General features: G+C 46.0%; 2 long non-coding RNA genes across 3 annotated transcripts; both read left to right on the forward strand.

Moving 5' to 3' along the window:
- The first annotated feature begins 1,787 nt into the window (after positions 1-1,787).
- On the forward strand, positions 1,788-9,348 carry LOC129386688 (uncharacterized). Of its 2 annotated transcripts, none has more exons than XR_008613987.2 (2): positions 1,788-1,803; positions 7,828-9,348. It is a non-coding gene; the product is annotated as an uncharacterized lncRNA (long non-coding RNA). The 2 variants fall into 2 exon arrangements; XR_008613986.2 differs by lacking the exon at positions 1,788-1,803 and adding an exon at positions 1,812-2,011.
- LOC129386687 (uncharacterized) lies at positions 2,021-3,825 on the forward strand. The gene is made up of 2 exons (XR_008613985.2): positions 2,021-3,214; positions 3,255-3,825. It is a non-coding gene; the product is annotated as an uncharacterized lncRNA (long non-coding RNA).
- Positions 9,349-9,702: the final 354 nt, after the last annotated feature.

Below are 9,702 nucleotides of genomic sequence, written 5' to 3' on the forward strand. Positions count from 1 at the left end.
GATTGACGCCGTCTGCGCTACCACTCACACGCCCTTCGCCTGTAGTGTGCCCAGTGGGGCAGCCGTCCTTGGCCCCTTTGTTTTCGACAGCCAACGACGTGTCAAGTGGTCCCGCCTTTGTAGACTCAGTAGACTCCAACACCGCTGCACCGATTTCCTCATGAACTGCATGCTGGCCGTTAGCGTCGTTGTGAAGCGGCAACATTCGTTTCACTGTCTCTACCAGCAGACAGCCCTCGAGAAAAATTATTGTTCGCGGCGCAAGAGGGGGCGGTTGACACATTGGAGCACCCACTTTTGAACGCGGCACTTGAGTCGCACCGCCACGTTCTTGTATCGGCCTGAAACCGTGGCTCATGCCGACGAAGGGAACTTGTGCGGACACGACGCGGGCGGTCGCTTTCTTTTTTGAACATTCAGAGGCTGGAACTAGGTCCTTCCCTCTAGCCTTGGCTTGGGTTATGTTCAGCGGTCCTGACTCCAGCTTCCTAATTGAATCGGCATTACAGGTACTGCGGGAGCACTGCACGGGAGCATTTTCCACTTCAATTTCGAAGTCCGTCGGCGGCATAATTGTGCCCGCAGTATATACCGTCACTCACCTAGCGCAGTTTTTCCGTCCTGATTTTGACCACTGACCCAGAAATTTAAAAGTTTTCTGCAGCGATAAGCGCACACCGTGTCACAAACCCACTGGCAACGAGGTCGACGAAGTGTTCTGTATCTCTGGCTAGTGCGGTATCCGCGGCCTCCCGGGTGGCACTGGATGCAATGAATGCCGGCGGCTGCCGCTAGGAGCGGCTGCCGCTACAGCCAACGTTAATAGATTAGGTTCAGTTTTCAAACTCCCGTGACTGCGTGGACCCACCACCGATCCTCGCATCTCGTGGCGCTGCTGTCGCACTTTGCTCGGTCAGCACGGCGCGGACGGGGCGACGAAGCACTGTCCGTTTGCGCGTTGTATACATGCGTGTTTTGCTACAGTCTCGGTGCATTTTGCGACACTCTTGTCCGTTTCAATTGCCGTGTGCGTTTTGAAGAGTTTACGGGTCGTATCATCCAATTTTATTTGGTGACGCGAATGCATATTTATGCTCCGTTCCTGCAGCGATAACCTACTTTGAATGTGCAAGTCTGCTCGCAAGGGAGCAAAGCTCACGTAGGTTTCAACATTGCACTTGTGAATGCGGGGCTCTGATGAAAGAAATAGTGTTAGCTTCATTTCTTTTTTTCTTTTTCACCCCGAAATGAAGTTCTGAGAGTGCGTAAATACCGTGTGTCCCAGATAACTTCAGCCAGAGTTTTGAAATATGCGAATGCCGCGTAGCTGGTCACAACCAAGGGAATGTTTGCCGTAGCTTGGAGATATTCAAATTATTTTAAGTCCGCCTAGTTAGGTAATGCGTAGTTAACTCATGATTAATATATATATCATAGAGTTTCTCACTACATTACCTAGAGGGAAATCTGGCGCTGCTGCGCTGTGGTATGCATGGGAATGCCGGTATATTGTGGATTCGGATTGGCATCGTTCTCGTAGAGACAGGACACCTTGAAGACGCGCTTGGCAAGAAAGTGTCTGCGTTCACCCGGTCGACGGAACGCAGGCGTTAGGTTCACCCAAACGTCACGTCCGGGATGTCGCATTCATTCTTTGTTTTTCGCGTCCGTGATGTCACATCCGTCTTTGGTTTTGGCGGCAGAATGGCAAGCTCAAAGAGGTACAAAGAGGAGCTACGCTCAAACAACTCCATAAAGATGTGGATCGTTTATTTTTCGGGGTTTGTGCAAGCGTAAGCTATCGTAAGTACTTCACTTTTCCATTCGATGAGCCTCTACTATGCAAACCTACGCTTTCGGCTGCCTGATACTTCATTTCCAGGTTCCTTACCAGCTTATTTTCCTTGTGACGCATCCCGCGGACCGCCGCACCGATCAGCCAGTGCTACAGTGTACTAGCGCCGAGAACGCATATTAGACGACACTGTTTATCTTAGGTTCCTTCAAACTTGTAAGAGCCTTTTTCACAATCACTTAAACGTAACATTACCTGGTTACGGTGCTGCTACACGGCAGAATGTGTAAATGGCAGATGACCCAAGTGCGGCATGTGCGCGCACTTGTTTAGAGAAAATAAGGAGTATTCATCATTTATCTCGCAATGTAAACGCACATTCCTGACACATGGTTCAGGTCTGCCGTCCGCCGACTAAGGACGGTAGTGAATGAAGTCGCTAAATGAGTGCTTTGCGGCGTCATTAAACGCGCGGGAAACAGCGTTCCTTTACATAGTAATATGAGCCTTTACATAGCAATATCGCTGCGCTGTCAACAGCCATTCTCTGGTAACCTTTCTCCGCAGCGTAACGCTCGAGTGCTCTGTGCAGATGTGACAAAGGTTGTGTGTGCGGTCGGTATTTGTGATTTTCTAGAAAGAAGCTTCATTACAAAGTGCATGATCAGGCTGCGTGGTCGTCCATTCTACTAGAGCGGGACAATCAATAAACGATACAAGCATGGACATACACATGCTGTTGCCAAATAACCCTTAAGGTGGGTCCATTTAATACTGGTGATCTAATCGTGGATGAAGACTGGGATGTTCTCTTTATGTGCTTGCTTCAAAGTAGGATAAATCGTAACTTGGCCAACAAATTTTACTAGTGGCATAAGGTTTTGTGAGAAAGGGTGTTGTGTATGGCTTTGTAACGAGTCATTGTCTCCCATCGCACGTGTATATCCAGGCTGGAAGTTATGTTCATGTGCTCAAGAGTGCTTCAGGAACCCTCTGAGCACTTGCACGTTGATATTACAGCCACTTGTGAATTCTGGTCCTATGTAAGCATTAAGGGGTTTTAGCACTCATCTTAGTGATAACCTTAGACGTTAATTCTATAGTGTATATTGTTAACTGACAAGCTGGGTCTGGTAAGTTTTACATCTTGACACTAAGAACCTGTGGCATGATGAGTTTGCGCAAAAGAACAGTGCAGGTGCCATCATATATACATTCATTGTCATTCACGCACACTATTGGAGGGACTCCAATCTACATTAAGTACAGTGCAATCGGCGCCAGTACCAGTGGTCGCTCAATGTGTGGTTTGGAATTTACGCCAGTGCAATAATCAGTACCATCTTCAATCACGCACTGACTGGACAGCGTTATGTGAACGAAATCCTTGAAGGAGTGGTTGATGAGTTTCTCAGCAAAGTCCCGCTGTCACATTTTCCACTTCTGCTGTATCAGCAAGATGGGCCACCTGCATGCAGCAGCAGCCGAGCATGAAACTGGTTGGGTGCTACTTTTCAAATAGATTGGAAGGCACGAGCCTGTAAAGAGGCCGGCTAGGTCACGTGACCTCTCCGTTAAGTTTCTTTCTTTGGGGTTATGTGAAAGATTGTGCCGGACGTCACATTAGTTCAAGGTAAGGATAACGGATGTCTGCCATAGAATTCCGCCATCGGTCATCAAGAAAGCCACTAAAGGTGTGATAAAATAGACAGTACTGCGTAGCTGCAAAAGGAGACCTATTTGAACACGTCCTCTAGGCTGATGTTCAACGCAGCTTACGAATTAATAGATAGTAAGAGCACACAGTTTTTTTTTTTTTTTTTTTTCTGTGTGTGTGTGTGTGTGCCGACATTCTGATTGCCAGTTCGGCTCACAGAAGTGGTATATTTAATTTCGTGAACGCATTGGTTTTGCCTTTTCTCTACAAGTTGGTCGCTTTCCAGTGTGTTTATTTCGCTTTTATTTGTTGACACGAACCTGTTTTTGCAGCACGTGTACACTTTCATGAAAAATAAAACGCTCACTTTATATTGGCTTTGGTCCGAAGCAAGTTTCTGGTGCGAAATATAACTTCGCCCGCACTCTTTCGATGCGGTGCGAGCAAAGTCTGGATTTTGAAACATTCTGTGCCTATTACATTGCTCTTCACATTTCGTGTGTGGTCAGAGCTGCACTTTGGCTGCGTTATCAAGGTGCTTTTGTTATCATTTATCAGTCGGCCTTGAGAGAGGGATAATAAGTGTGACGTACAGAGAAAGGAGAAGCTGCGAAACTGCTGTTGGGGCTCCTTCCGTACCATTATCAAGGTGGTGCGCTGTCTCTTCGGGTTTGCGATAGGCAATGCAGTTACTTTCAATCAGCTTATTTGAGGGCACTGCTTTATGATGTGGGTGAGAGTTCACTCACATGGTATTTTTCATAGTTTGTGAGGTTATTTTCCAGTCGGTAAAATTGTACGCAATTAGTATGTCGCTGAAAACACTGCAGTTAGATGTCATTTTGGGATGCCAACAAATGCCTCATTGACACTGAAAATTATGAGAGTACTTCTCGAGTTAGATAATTGTAATTACCAAATTAAATCTCAGTAACGAAAGAATTACTGGCTACTACTCCACTTTACTGGAAACAATATGCACTAGGTTTTCTTCGAGTAACGGAACTGTTTTTTTTTTTTTAATCTTAGTGCATGATAGCTGTGGAACACTCTCTCTCTTCGTCCCTATACCCCGTTTCCCAGTGGAGGGTAGAAAAACGGACATGCGTCTGGTTAACCTCTCTGCCTTTCCTCTCTTCTATTTCTCTCTCTATATAATTCACTCAGTAACCATAATGAGGCCAAGCCAGATTCACTCGAAATCAGAATCAACAGCAGTCATGTGCGGCAGCACTTATGCTCGGACTAGCAGAAAAAAAAAGAGGCTGCAGTTTTGCAGAAAGGCAAAGCAGTCTTAGTGATAGCCAAGTATGCGACAATTACACGAAGGAAGATTACACCAGCAAGGGGACTCAGGCTGCGAAATTAAACTGTCTCCTACTATGAGGTCTTGTATATGCTTAGCGCCGTTACTTCAGTGCTCAAGTCTTCGAGGTCAAACGAAGTTTCTTGAAGTGCAAGAAATATATATATATATGTATCGTAAGGAACCGCTTTATTCCAGCCAAGCTCGGACTACTACCTCGAGGATTAAACTGTGCTGCTAGTGATGATATATGCAGATGAAAAAGATGTGCAGATGATGAAGTTGAAAGTCAGGCATGTGTTGTGCCCATGCTAAATCTCTCTCTCTGTGGAAGCGGCCGCCTGGCTGCGCGTAAGTACTATAAAATGCGTCAAGTATTTGGTTTTAAGCGGGAGACATGCACTATCTCTGTGCCACAGCAACGGGAATCGGGTGGCGTTCTAACAAGCGAGACATGGTAATTGACAGGTGATGTCTGCTCAACGACCGCGGAAAGTCGAATAAAACACCAGAAATTTTTTGCATAAGCTAGGAACGCACACAGGAGTCCAAAGAACTTCGTCACCAGGAGAAAAAGTCACAGCACAGTGGGTCAAGTCGTAACGAAACTTGAGAGCGTCCTGGGAGACGCCTGTGTTAAGCGGGGCAAGGCGACTGCACTCCGCGAGGCAAGACACAAACTGTTCCAAGAAAGGAACTGATGGGGGTACAGGAGTCGAAAGGAATGATACATCAAGAATGAAACTTGGTGAATAGCCATAGATGAAGAAAAAATGTTAAAAGCCAGTAGTACGTTGCGTAGCCATGTTATAGGCGAATGTCAGGAACGGCAGGATTGCATCCCCGTTCGTGTGGCCAGGGCGGATGTACATCGCAATCATGTCAGAGAGGGTATGGTGAAAACACTCCGTCAAGCTGTTGGTCTGCGGATGGTAACTGGAAGTCGTCTTGCGAATTCTGTTAGAGGCGCACAGAACTTCGGTAAAGATAGAAGAGAGGAAGACTGCTGCGGTCACTGAGGAGAACGCGCGGAGCGCTGCGGTGTAAGATAATGTTGTGTAGAAAGAAATCAGCGACTTCAGCAGCAGTCCCGGATTGTAGAGATGCTGTCTCCGCATAGCGTGTTGGATGGTCTATGGCCGTTATAATCCAACGATTGCCATGTAAGGTCGTGGGAAGAGGACCGTACAGGTCTATTCCAACTACTTCAAAAGGCGAAGCGGGACAAGGCAGAGGTTGTAAAGAGCCAGAAGGAGCTGTTGGTCGTTTGCGGCTTTGACAATGAACGCAGGGTACAACATACTTCGCAACGGCTGAAGGTGGGCCAGGCCAGGAGCAGCGACTTCATATTCTGTTGTAAGTCTTGTGGTAGCCTAGATGACCAGTCGTCGCATGATCGTGAAAGGCTTCAAGCACCTCACATTGCAGAGAACATGGTATGACCGTGACCCATTTGTTGCCATCGATGTGATAAATGTTGCGATGTAAAACCTCATTGTGCAGCTTGAATTGATTAAGTTGTCGACGAAGTCAGGCGTTTGGAGGTGACGAAGAATCTTCCATGCGTTGGAGAATAGTTCAGCAGTATGGGTCGATGCATTGGTGGGACACAAGGACAGATGGGCTGTCGTGTCTTAGCCATTCGAGGGTTACAATGGGTAAAGCCGATGAAGAGGACTCGGGACGTACACAATTACGGAGAGGTTATGGTGAATCGTCATGATTCTTCAGAGGGTAGCAAGAGAGAGCATTGGTGTCTTGATGCTTCTTTGCAGCCCTGTAGGTGACATTGAAATCGTACTCCTGTAGGTGAAGCACACAGCAACCCAGGTGACCTGATAAATTCTTTAGCAATGAAAGCCAGCACAGTGTGTTATGGTCGGTAACGACTGTGAAATGGCGGCCATGAAGATATGGGCGAAATTTTTGCACTGCCCAACAGCAAGGCACTCCTGCAGTAATTCTCTGCACTGGTTAGTGCACGACTAGCATAAGTAATTACTCGTTCGCGGAATGTGTTGTCACGTTGCAGTAGAATGGCACCGAGACTGACTGCTAGCGTCGGTGTGAAAGATGGTGGGCGCGGTCGGATCAAAGTGGCACAGTACTGGGTCTGACGTCAGGGAATGTTGCAAAAGCAGGAAAGCATGTTCACATTCGTCGGACGAAACAAAGGGCGCATTACTGGCGAGGAGTTGATGGAGCGGGGACGTAAGCGTAGCGAAGTTGCATATGAAGTGCCGGAAGAAGCAAGTCCAAGAAAACTGTGCATGTCTTTTTGACGCAGTAGACACAAAATTCGAGGATGGCAGTAAGCTTCTCGGGGTCCGGTCGAATACCTTCTTTGCTGACTATGTGCCCCAGAACTTTGATGGCCTTGCTGGCGAAACTGCATTTGTGTGTGTGTGTGCGCGTGCGTGTGTTGAGCTGCAAGCCAGCATTTGCAAGAGAGGCAAGGACTTCATCAAGACGTTGCAAATGTTGTGAGAACATGGTTGAAAACACAATGTCGTCGAGATAGCACAGACAGGTTTTCCATTTCAAGCCACACAAGACTTATCGATCATGCGTTCGAATGTGGCAGGCACATTGCAGAGTCCAAAAGGCATCGCACTGAACTCGTAGAGCCCATCAGGGGTAGCAAATGTAGTTTTTTCTTTGTCGGATTTGGACATCGATATTTGCCAATAGCCTGGTCTAAAGTCAAGGCTAGAAAAATATTCAGCACCGTGGAGTGAATCTAGTGCATCATCCATCCGTGACACGGGGCAAACATCTTTGCGCACGATTTTGTTCAGCGCACGGTAATAGACGCAAGAACACACTGAGCTGTCTTCGTGACACTTGCAACGACATGAGTGTCAACAGCTCAAGTGACAGTTGATCCACGAGGCAACAGTTGGGGTTCGAGAGTTTGGTTTATTGCAGTAAGCAATGCAGACCCCTCAGAGAAGTGAATAAGGCCAGGGGTAATCAGAATTGCTCGAGATAGGGTATGGTCATAGGGTAGAATGAGTACGCCGCCATCCACAATGTTACAGGAGTTGACACCTATAATCTCTTCTCTAGGTGGCCAAAGAACGTAATCGGAAGAGGTGACGAGACGAATGCGTTCTTCGTGGTTAGGAAAAGAATTGCCAGTGGCATCCAGTTGTGTGAGGCGCTGACGACAAGAGATAGAAGCAGACGCCAAAGAAGTCCCACCCCAAGATGAGTTCATGGGTCACTCACGAAATACCGCAAAAACAATGTGGTGAAGAATTTAGTCTATGGACACACGAACAGTACACGGTGCGATTGGACGAATAATAACGTTGGCTGCTGCACAAAGAGAAAGGCGGGAGTAAGGCAATTCTTGTTTTATAGAGTCCCGAACAGTCACATGGCAATAATCGCCAAGCGTCTTGTAACATGGAGCCACCTCAGAATTGCACCAAACAAAGATGATGGATGCAGCCAGTCTTGCCAGATAACTACATTTTGACTATTCTGTATTGTTTGCATTTATTGTGCAAAAGGAATTCTCGCAGAGAGTTTTATCTTCAGTGGCCTTCAGTTGACGTCATCTGCTACAACTAGCACATAAGTTAACTCCATAGCACCACTAGGATGGAGACATTGTGTCGTGGGATGCTTCCTTAAAAGTGGACAAGAAGATTCTAAAGGAAAAGTGTGAGATCGTCACAGTAATAACCAAGGCATTTGGCATGGGAATGACCCAGCTATGAAGGTATTATCAGATGTGGACAAGCATATAATACAAAATGGCGCCTTGCACAAGTCCCAAGTGTCAAATGTAATGAGTATTGTGCATTGAAAGGGCCAAAAATGTTTTGTACATGCAAGGGAACACTATGGGCATTTGATAGCAGTTGCTTAGATGTACTACATTAAAAGGAACCAAACGAATTCCCTTAGACATAAGCATGCAGCAAATTCAAGGACTAGATGAAGCTTCAAAGAAACTGCATTTCATGTAGGATAGGTGTGAATGACCTTTGTGCATGAGATCAGTGACAAAAACACTAAATGAATGCAGTACAGTGTCTGTATCATATCTTGTGCAGACCAAACTAGCCTGGAGTTTAAGCATTCCTTGTCAGTACATTTAAATAGGCACTACATTGTTCAAAGTGCAATATTGTTCTACAAAACATAATATGCAAGATGTAGCATGCTAACCCTTGTGGCTCAACAACTACTGAACCGAAACCTCAATGAGCAGTGAAGCGTCCTTGTAATTTTCATCGTAACCATACTTTTGCTCTTGAAAGTGAACCTCTTTAGTGAATTTGCTTGTGTATTAATTTTTCTTTAGGCAAGTATTTTTTAAAACAAAATGCCTCTTATTTCAATTTGATCTTTTGACCTAGGAAGCCATCAGGTGCTGTGTACAGCAAGCACATGCTTCGGGCAAGGAGGGAGCGAGCACCATATCTACATCAGCAAGAACCTCGGTGCTCAAAATAAACATTTTCTGTGCAAATACCTGTCTTTTTATACTTCCAGCATGAATTAATAAGTTTTTTTTGCCTTCACATGCAGGAAGGTTTATAGGAATAAATAGTGACTGTTGAATGCCCAGGAAAAGCCTTGAAGCCATTCTACGTGTACAGTGATAAAGTACATGTGTACTTGAACTTGATAGTACAGAAACGAAAGGCAAAGTAACAGGCAAAATGCTCGGGGCAGCAGTCGTATAAATGGTAGATGAACACAGCTAATTGTGCTGTCCAGTTTCATTCAGTTTGACCAAGTGTTGCAAGAATTGCCTTCAATATGAATCATTCAGTTTAGCCAGCTAAAGTCGAACTCGTACAAACTTTGGAATGTCTGCTGAGAATTTTAGCATACATGGTATGTGTGCATCCTTCAGCAGCACTACAAGCCCAATAAGGTTTTTGCGTTACTGTCCCCCCTCCCTTGGGGTTATTGCAGTGTCTA

This window comes from Dermacentor andersoni, chromosome 4 (assembly GCF_023375885.2).
Source record: "Dermacentor andersoni chromosome 4, qqDerAnde1_hic_scaffold, whole genome shotgun sequence".
Lineage (NCBI taxonomy): Eukaryota > Metazoa > Arthropoda > Arachnida > Ixodida > Ixodidae > Dermacentor > Dermacentor andersoni.